General features: G+C 46.6%; 1 pseudogene; it reads left to right on the forward strand.

Annotated features, from left to right (window-relative positions):
* Positions 1–5,689: 5,689 nt before the first annotated feature.
* On the forward strand, positions 5,690–8,491 carry LOC146175330 (uncharacterized; annotated as a pseudogene).
* The last annotated feature ends 1,539 nt before the right edge of the window (positions 8,492–10,030 follow it).

A 10,030-nucleotide genomic window follows, 5' to 3' on the forward strand; every position in this document is an offset into this window, starting at 1 on the left:
TTGTAGATGAATCTTAGTCGTTTTTTTGCATTCCTTGAATTTGATTTATATCTTTATATTTTTCTTGGTGTGAGGGCCCCGCACAGTGATAGCGTAGTCGAGTAGTGGCCTGACGAGCGTTATGAAGGCTGCAAGTTTTGTCGCACTGGTGCAGTGCTTCATACGGTGTTTTAATAGCCAAAGCTTTTTCAGTGACGCTGAAATAACGTAATCAACATGTTCGTTCCGCGTTAACTTTGAGTCAATTAACACGCCCAGGTGTTTAAAACTGTCAACCTGCCTGACATCCACATAATTAATTTTGTAGGTATGTAATAACTGTTTTTTCTTTCTTGTTACCGTCATATGAGCACATTTTGAGGCGTTCCGGTTCATACGCCAGGACTTGCAACAGTAGCTCAATATCGAAAGATAATCACACACGGCAGCCTGATCAATACTCTAACAAGGAATTTGGAGACACCTCAAAGAGGATCTTTAACATTTTTGATGTTACTCCATCAGCGCCAGAAGGACAATCGAAGAAAACTCAGAAAATGTAATTTTAGGGACATCCATAACCATATCTACTGGGCCTACAAACATAGGGGGTTTGAGAAGTGTTGACAAAAAAAAAACGCGTTTTCTAAACATTAATTAATTTTTTCTACTCGTTTGAGAGCTTAATTAGGAGTCGAAACACATGAGGGTAAATTTTCTGAGGCAGGAATCTTTTTCTGTGATTTTAAAAACACGAAAAGTGGACGTCGGTTATTGGTTGGTTTGGTTGGTTTGTAGGGTTTAACGTCCCAAAGCGACTAAGGCTGAGAAACGTCGTAGTGAAGGACTCCGGAAATTTCGATCACCTGGGGTTCTTTAACGTGCACTGACATCGCACAGCACGTGAAAGGTAATTGAAATGCTCAGTATCATAATTATATTTCACTTTTGCGACTGTGCGTTTAAATGTAGCTGCAAAAAATTTATAATCATGCCAATTTTTGGGGCACTGGCTGTGAAGGAGCCTCTTCCATGCAGCCTGTCTTCTTCTATAATCACGCGAACAATCTGTATTCCACCATCTTTTTGATGCATTGCCTTTTGATGCACGCACCAAGAATTCACACTTCTTAAGACAGGATACGACTGCCTGGCATAATCTTTGCGATTTTAACTCTTCCGAAGCATTAACCACCGACTCAAGAGAAGAACTCAAAAATGACTTAAACTGGTTATAATTAACATATGACCTCACCTGAGAGGTTAAAGGGACAATAAAGAGAGAAAGAAAGTGGGTTTGCATCGATAGAATGCCAGTTCCTGATTACAAAAAGACCACTCTTACTGAAAACAGAGCTGTTATAAGGTAGTAAAGAAGAATAACAGATATACAGGTATCGCCACCACAGCCAAACGGCCGAGGCTCGCAACTACAAATCACGTGACGCGCTACGGATCCCGGAGGCTGACAAATGCGAATTACATTGTATGTTTGAATGCGGTAGTACGTTTTTTCTCAAACATGATAACACGCTTTTATCATACGTAAACAACGGCGAAAAGACAACTTAAACGTTGCAAGGCAAATACAGAAATATTCTTGGAGGCGCCACAGGCGCCCACTTCAGTTTTGGTTGTTTCGGCTCAGGCATTTCGTGCGCACTCGGATAGTTTGTTTGAACCTGCAGCGCCTGAATTACGAGCTTGGAGCAGCAGATGCGCCTTGATGGTTCCCATTTGAGCATTCGGAGGCACGAGCGAGCGAAATCCGCTACCGCCGACACACTCCTTCGTTCACACTTCTGCGCCAACATATCGCCGCCGTTGCCGCTTCGACTGCGACCTGACCGCTTGACTGCAGCTACGTACGCCACGAAAAGCATACATATGCTAAGTACCGAAGGAAAAACGCATTATCATTCAATTGTTCACTAAATCATGGCACATCTGACCAACATATACTGCGTCAACAAGACCTTCAACGTGCTATTTGCAGGCGTCGTAAACAAAAGGGGCATACGGGCATACTTGCCGCTCATACCAAGGAGAGCGTCGATATATTGCGCTCGTAGCCCGGCGAAAAAAAAGGGCCTCGGGTAAAAAGTAAAAACTAGAAATAACGAAGCACCAGAAATACATTACAAAAGGTTAAAAAAATCTATTTGTAAAAAAAAAAAAAATCGCCAGAAGCGGTAAGACTCGAACTCGCTACTGCTTGCTCCGTAACGTTCGGCGCTAACCGCTCGGATGCGCCGCGCCACAAGAACCTTGGAAATATTTCTAGTTTTTATGTCATGGCCCCATTTACAATAAAGTGTTTCTGCTGCCGGTCTAAAAATTACAACTTCTTGATCATCGGCGCATGCTGCCTGCTCTCACGTCTTGCAACTAATGTTCTGGATGCCTATGCGCACTATATTGTGCACTGGATCCATTTTAACATGTGGAATTTCACAGCGCTGGCAAATGTAGTACGTGGCGCCGGCACTTCGGTCATGTTCTACCACCGTGGACGTAATTTTCACTGAACACGGAGCTGTAGCACAAATCTTGAAGGAAAAAAGTGCGACGAAGCTTCAAAACTAACAAGCGCAGCAGCGAGGACACTATTTTGCTGGTGACTAAATCTTATTTGTATGTAAACATGTCAGGAAGCGTTGCGATGACCGAGGGCTCGGTTTGTTTATACACAGTGCAAGAAGGAGCGCAAAAGCTTGAGAAACATGTAAAGTATTGTGCATTACAAGCGTTCTATGTTTTTTTTTTCTTCCTTTATGGGCCCATCGCTCGGTAAATTACTCTCTTCATCGTTTTATTTATTTCGGCTGAGGCCGTCATTGCGAGTACGCTGTTGCCAAGTTGGCCCTTGAGGGATGCGACGCCGCGGGCCGCGCCGGCTCGCTAGCTATCACGGAGTCTCCGCTTACGTCATAGTGTGCGTCACTCAACTCCAACTACGTAGTTGGAGGCCACAGTTTGAATTCGACCGGCGGGAACAAGAAAAAACCTCAACTTCTTATCGCAATATCTCAGCAATTATTCGATTTTTTGCTGCCGGATATAAGGCGACAGTGTCACCAAATGTAGTTTATTAGATTTTCATACCATCTTTGGCTGTCTTTAGTGTCCCTTTAAGCGGCAGTTAACCTCAAAAACAATAGGCATATGGCCACTACAGGTGCCACCATAAACTGCCAACCAGTTGAGTATAGATGCACTAGTGCTGGAGAAAGTTAAATCTATCACAGGTTGACGCGGCCAGCACGTACGAAAGTAGGTAAACCAGAATTCATCCAATAAAGGTTATTATTTGAAAGCCAATCCCACAGGCGCTTGCCGCAGGGATCCGTCTTGTAAACCCACGAAACATGGTGCGAATTAGTCTTCAGCCAAAATAACCGAATTTTCACGATTAACTAGTAAGAGGTCTAGCGATCTGGGGTTCTGAACACCATGAGGGAAATAAACATTCGCTAAAAAGCCAATAATTCAGAATCTAAAGTAGAATATTAAACAGAAATCTTAGTCCTATGACAAAAATTTGAAGAAACTATATGTGGTACCGCGAAGTGTTATCAAAGCTGCGGAACTACCTCGCCTCAGCCACGCTCTCTCCGCTCACTTTTGCCACTGTGATAAGGTGGCTTATTAAAGCGCGCTGCGCCAGCCACCGCAGCGCATTTCTTTCTCTAACGTTATGACGGAATAAAGCCGTTCCTGTCTGAGCTATGCTGCCTCAGTTGTCTTGCCTAAAACACGACATAATGGCGACGAGGATGGGATATCTGCGCCGGTGTTACGCCCACTGAAGACGTTCGGCACAATAGCAAGAACTGTAGCATCTACATTAACGGGAACACCTTCGCCATGGCTACTTTCGGGCAAGTTGAACATTTTGATGATTCTACGGCTGATTGGCTTTCGTATGAAGAGCGCTTAGAAGCATATTCGCGTGCTAACAAGTTTCCGGAAGACTTAAAAGTAGACGTGCTCCTGAGTTTGATCGGACCGCAAACTTCCGCACTTCTCAAGTCACTGACTATTCCGGATAAGCCCTCGTCTAAGCCCTATGCAACGCTCATAACGCTACTTCACAATCACTTGTCTCGGAAGCCGTTGGTCATCGGCGAAAGAACAAAATTTCACCTCCGGTCATAGAAACTGAAACCATATCGGAGTTCGTGGCCGAGATAAGACACCTTGCTCAGACATGCGATTTCGGCAAGTTCTTGGATCAGTCACTGCGCGACCGATTTGTCTCCGGGTTGCAGCGCGTCGACATCCAACGGCATTTATTTGCTGAAGATAATGCCCAAACTTTCCAAAAAGCTGTCGAGCGTGCCTTGTCTTTTGAAGCAGCAGTGCGAAATGCGACAGAAGCGCACGTAGTGCACGAAGGGAATGCCTAGCTCAAGGCCAACTCCCGATGCAAAGGCGGTAGCATGCTATCGATGCGGTTCGCCCAAGCACGGAAGCAGCATCTTGTCCGCATTCGCAAGCAACTTGTTACAAGTTCAATAATGGCAGCGTTTGGGCGAGTTGGTTAGACATGTTAAACCTGGAAAGGGCATAAAAAACACACGGACAACAGCATGAGACAGATACACGAGCGTTGTAAGTGCGAGAAGGGACATATTCAACTAGTTTGCACAAGCCGTCCGCGACGTGTGAAAACGCTCACAGTAAGCTCATTCAACAGGCAAACAAAACTTGCTCTGAATGACGTTACTTTAGACACACGTGCAGTGCCTTTTATGGTGACAGTCAAAGTTAACAGTGTACCGTTACAGATGGAGCTGGACACCGGAGCTGCTGTCTCGATAATTTCACGCAACTACTGCAGGAGGCTTTTTCCAGATCTGCACCCGCAACGAACCAGTCTTCGACTACGCACGTACACGGGTGAAGTAATCAAGCCCATTGGAGTGCTTGAAGTCAACGTGGAAACGAACGGTCAAAAGCAGCGCCTACCGCTCTACGTGGTGCCACAAGACGGACACACTTCTGGGACGGGAGTGGCTACAAAAGATTCGGCTTGACTGGAGCCGTATCTGGGAGCTGAACGCCGTTAGGAGTTTGCCTGGTGTGACCGAAGAGTCGTCGGAGAAACTTAAGGCCTTGCTACAAAAGTACACGCAAGTGTTCAGCGAAGACTTGGGCAAGATAAATGGTGAGCAAGCTACTCTTTATTTCAAAGACAATCAAGAGCCTAGATTTTTGAAGGCAAGGACTGTGCCATTCGCATTACGTCCGGCAGTAGAATAGGAACTTGTGAAGCTTGAAAAGCTTGGCGTTATCTCACCAGTGGCTAGCAGCAAGTTTGCTCGTCGCCACCGAGATCTTGGCAAGGCCTGCGCTCCCCAGCAGCCTAGGTCACGACAGCCGGATGGCGATAAAGTACCAGCAAATGAAAGTGCGAGCGCGAATCTGTGTCGAGTCACATAATGTGATCTCGTCCTTTTACCTAAGCCTGTACGCGCAGATTCAGTGGCTAATCCTTTATCGCTCATCCGCTTGTCATGACGTTCGCTGATGGGAGAGAAGGTGATGCAAAGGCCTTGTTAAAATCTCGGTGGTGTCGGTTTGCTATGCCGGTTGTGCCGGTCATTAAAGCTGATGGCTCGATAAGACTGTGCGGTGACTACAAGGTCACCCTGAATCCAATTCTAGACATTGAGCATTACCTGCTTCCAAGAGCAGACGAGCTTTTTGCCATCCTTGCGGGAGGAAAGAAGTTCTCGAAACTTGACCTCAACAGAGCATACCAGCAGGTAGAAACGGACGAACGGTCGAAAGAATACTTGACTATAAATACACACAAAGGGTTGTACGTCGTCAACCGCCTACCTTTTGGCATAGCATCAGCTCCTGCAATCTTTCAAAGGATAATGGATAACATGCTCAAAGGACTCGAAGGGGTTGCATGTTACATTGATGACATCCTCGTAACGGGAAAGACTGATGAAGAGCACCTGCGTAACCTCGAAGCTGTTCTGAAACGTTTGTCAGAAAGAGGCGTTAAGGTCAAGACGCCTAAACGTCAGTTCTTTAAGGACCAGCTTCAGTACCTCGGTCACATTGTAAGCGCTGAGGCAGCTATTTCAAAGGCACCGAGGTCAAATGACAAGCATTAGCTGCGGTCCCTGCTTGGCCTAGTTAACTACCATGGAAAGTTTATTCCGAACCTATCCAGTGTAATCGCACCGCTCAACAGGCTTTTACGCAGTGATGTGCCCTGGATGTGGAGCAGGGAATGTGAGGACGCCTTCGTTGAAGTTAAGAAGTTGCTGTCCATGCCACCCGTGGTTACCCACTACGAGCCCGGATTGCCACTACAGCTGTCTTGCGACGCATCAGCATACGGCATCGGAGCCGTGCTCTCTCACGTCCTACCAAATGGTATATGCAAGCCAATAGCATACGATTCAAGAACATTGACTAAGGCAGAGGCTAGCTACAGCCAAATTGAGAAAGAGGCACTCGCCCTAATTTTCGGTGTGAAAAAGTGCCACTACTACCTCTACGGCCGTTCATTCATCCTCGTAAGCGATCATAAGCCATTGCACACCATTCTCGGGCCCAAAACAGGCATTCCTACGATAGCTGCAGCGAGATTGCAGCGTTGGGCCGTTTTGTTATCTGCCTAAAACTACACGCTCAAGTACAAGTCGTCAGCAGAAAACGCAGACTCTGATTGCCTTTCGCGGCTGCCGTTGCATGGCAATGATGATGAAGCACCGGAAGATAAATTCTACGTTCTGCGTTTTGACTCGCTTCCAGTAAACTGCCGTGACATAGCACGCGAGACCAGTCGTGACCCTGTACTCAAAGCAGTCATGCAGTACGTTTTGAGCGGCTGGCCAAATTGCGCTCTGAATGACTTACTGAAGCCGTTTTTCTACAGACGTTTGGAGTTGTCTTTGCAGCAGGGATGCCTGGTGCTGGGAACTCGTGTCTTCATTCCTGAGCGCTTCCAGTCGTTCATGCTTGAGGAGCTGCACCAGGGGCACCCTGGAATCGTCAGGACGAAGGAGTTGGCGAGAAGTTACGTGTGGTGGCCAACGATTGACGGAGACATTGAAAAGAAAGTGAGTGCATGTCAGGCGTGCCAGTCGGAGCCCAACATGCCGTGCCCTGCTCCGCTTCATACATGGGCGTAGCCTAGCCGGCCCTTCGTCGACTTCGCAGGCCCATTCAGAGGTGCGATCGTGCGATGCTCTTGATACTCATAGACGCTCATTCTAAGTGGCCAGAAGTGTTTGAAATGGTTTGAAATGAAACATAAATCCGCAGAGAAAACCATTGACAGTCTTCATGAACTTTTCTGTCGTTTCGGTTTTCCAGAGACGGTTGTATCGGATAACGGTACACAACTCACATCGGACGCGTTCTCAAAATACATGCTCAGCATTGGCACCCGTCATGTTCGCACAGCGCCGTATCATCCAAGCAGCAATGGACAGGCTGAGCGCTTCGTGCAGTCACTCAAGTCTGCGTTGCGTAAGAATCCGTCCGTACCCCTACGCTCAGCTATTGTGATTTTCTTTTGGCGTATCGCAACACTCCTCATACAACCACTGGGGAAGTTCCTGCACTCCTCCTGCTTGGCAGACGTCTTCTCACAAGGTTGGATCGTGTAAAACCTTCAATCCAATCAAAAGTATCTGCTAAGCAGTTTGACCAAACCTTAAGGCGTAAGTCATGCTATCACAAAGAGCGACTTTTTAAGGTTGGTGGTAGTGTAAATAAAGGTCAGGAGCTTCAGGCGCGGAGAAAAATGGTTTTCAGCGACCATTTTGGCGCAAAGTGGTCCAGTCTCGTACCGCTTAAGTGTCGTAACTCCCAGAGGTGTGTTTCAGTGGGTTCGCCACAAGAACCACATCGTCCGAGTGGCTCCAGAAGAAGACACATCAGCTCCTCTGGCGCCATACCCGGAATCTGATGAGCAAGCGGAGTCCTGCCGGTCTCCCCGTCAACAGGCTGGAGTGCAAGACCGCCATTTGGATACAGAACCTGCAGAACGGCGGTACCCACTTCGGGAGAGGAGACCAACCGACCGCTATGTGCCGTGCACAGGAATTTGTTCTGAACTGTAAATAAGTGCGGAGCGATGTGGTATCGCGAAGTGTTATCAAAGCTGCGGAACTACCTCGCGTCAGCCACGCTCTCTCCGCTCACCCTTGCCGCTGTGATAAGGTGGCTTATTAAAGCGCGCTGCGCCAGCCACCGCAGCGCATTTCTTTCGCTTCCGTTATGACGGAATAAAGCCGTTTCTGTCTGAGCTATGCTGCCTCAGTTGTCTTGCCTAAAACACGACACTATAATTAATAACACACCACCTCTTGACTGCCGATCTTTTCAGAATGATCGATAATTTTGTAAATGAAAGTGTATTTCAGATGTAAGCCAACCATTATGACTAGATTCTGTTTTAAAGAAAGATAAACTAAATCTGTAGTAGTTGAAAGAAGAGATCTACAGTTCCACTGAAGAGCTTTTAGCGCACCTATGGTTATGTAATCTGGACAACAGCAACAACCTGCCCCAAAATGGTAATGTTTGGTTTAGAGCCTAGCTGTTGCTTTTTTTCATTTTACCTGAGGACGAGATGATGACGGGTTAGACATCGGGAATCCACTGCGTTTTAGGCTCGCGTATCTGTCTCCGCCATTTCTGCATCATGAGCCTTGTCTAACTTGTCGGAATTTTGCATTAGGTGATGCGGAAAGAGATTCATTTTGCGAGCAAGACATTGTATTTGCTGCGCTGTTAATGAAGGCCCAGGTGTCGCATAAGAATCCATAGCAGTTTGCACAGCCTGAGAAATCTGAGCTGTCAGAACGTTGGATATACACTCTGTGACTTGTCACAATCCTATCAACCATTTGGCCATGGTTGCTTCCACAGCAGTTACTATGGCTTTAGACGGCGAGGAATCTAATGATGCTCCAGAACGAGCTGATACACCTGCATACCCATGAGCTCTCTATTTAATTTCCTGAATTGCCTCACGCCTAGAGCAACGTTTTCGATCAATAATTTCCAGAATTTGCATTTCATGAGCTCTAGAAGGACATTCCAAAGAATTTGCTGAGTGAATTCTACCGCAAAGACAACATTTGACATTTTGATCTGAGCATAAATGTGATTTATGGGCATCGCCGCATTTGCAACATCGCAAAGTTGACTTGCAACCACCAGCAGTATGGCCATAACGCCAGCAGTTGTTGCACTGTGCCGCTTTGATGGTAGCGGATCTGCACGGAATATCAAAGGCCATGCTTTAATCGCTGATGGGCCAACTGTACCTGCAAAAGTAGCAATTACCGATTCTGTCAGCACGCGAACATTATTGACCTCCCGGCTACAGCGATAGACAGCAGCAACGTTTGCCGCAGAGAGGGTTTCCAAGTGGTGCAGCGCAAAGGCACGAAGCCTAGACAAGAGAACTGACAACATAAGTTTTTTCAGGTTGCCAACTCTATATATACCCTGGCGCCGCAGAAAAACATGAAACGTGTGACAACACAGTCAACCCGTATCACTCTGGCATGCAGATATTTTCAAGTCCGGCAATTACAAGATAGTTCAGCTCTTACTCCGATATGGCAACGGATAGTGTGCTGGCGCATTTCGCGCCAAGCTGCTTAATTTCCGATGCCTCAATAATCTCCCTTGTTAGCTTATCTTTGTGGTTGGTGAAAATCTGGCTTTCGTTCAATAAAGGATAACACGAGCAGTCACGACAGTGAATTCCTATGTGGCAAGTAGCATTCTTAACATTAGTGCGCATTCAGACAACCGCCTGTCAGGCCGATGTACGAAGAACCGCAGGAGAGGGGGATCGAGTAAACAACATTATTCATACAAGGCACATGTTTGCTGAGATGATTTTTCTTGATTGTTAATATCATCTTCTCTCCTCTTACCAGTTCTATTCACACGCGAGCTCATGGAACTTTATCTGGCAGGGGCTGAAAACACCACATCAACACCAGCTCTTTTTCCTATTATTTTCAAATTATGGGCAAAAACATGAATGTATGGCATA

This window comes from Amblyomma maculatum, chromosome 11, assembly GCF_055883805.1.
Source record: "Amblyomma maculatum isolate TAMU_Amacu chromosome 11, ASM5588380v1, whole genome shotgun sequence".
Taxonomy (NCBI): domain Eukaryota; kingdom Metazoa; phylum Arthropoda; class Arachnida; order Ixodida; family Ixodidae; genus Amblyomma; species Amblyomma maculatum.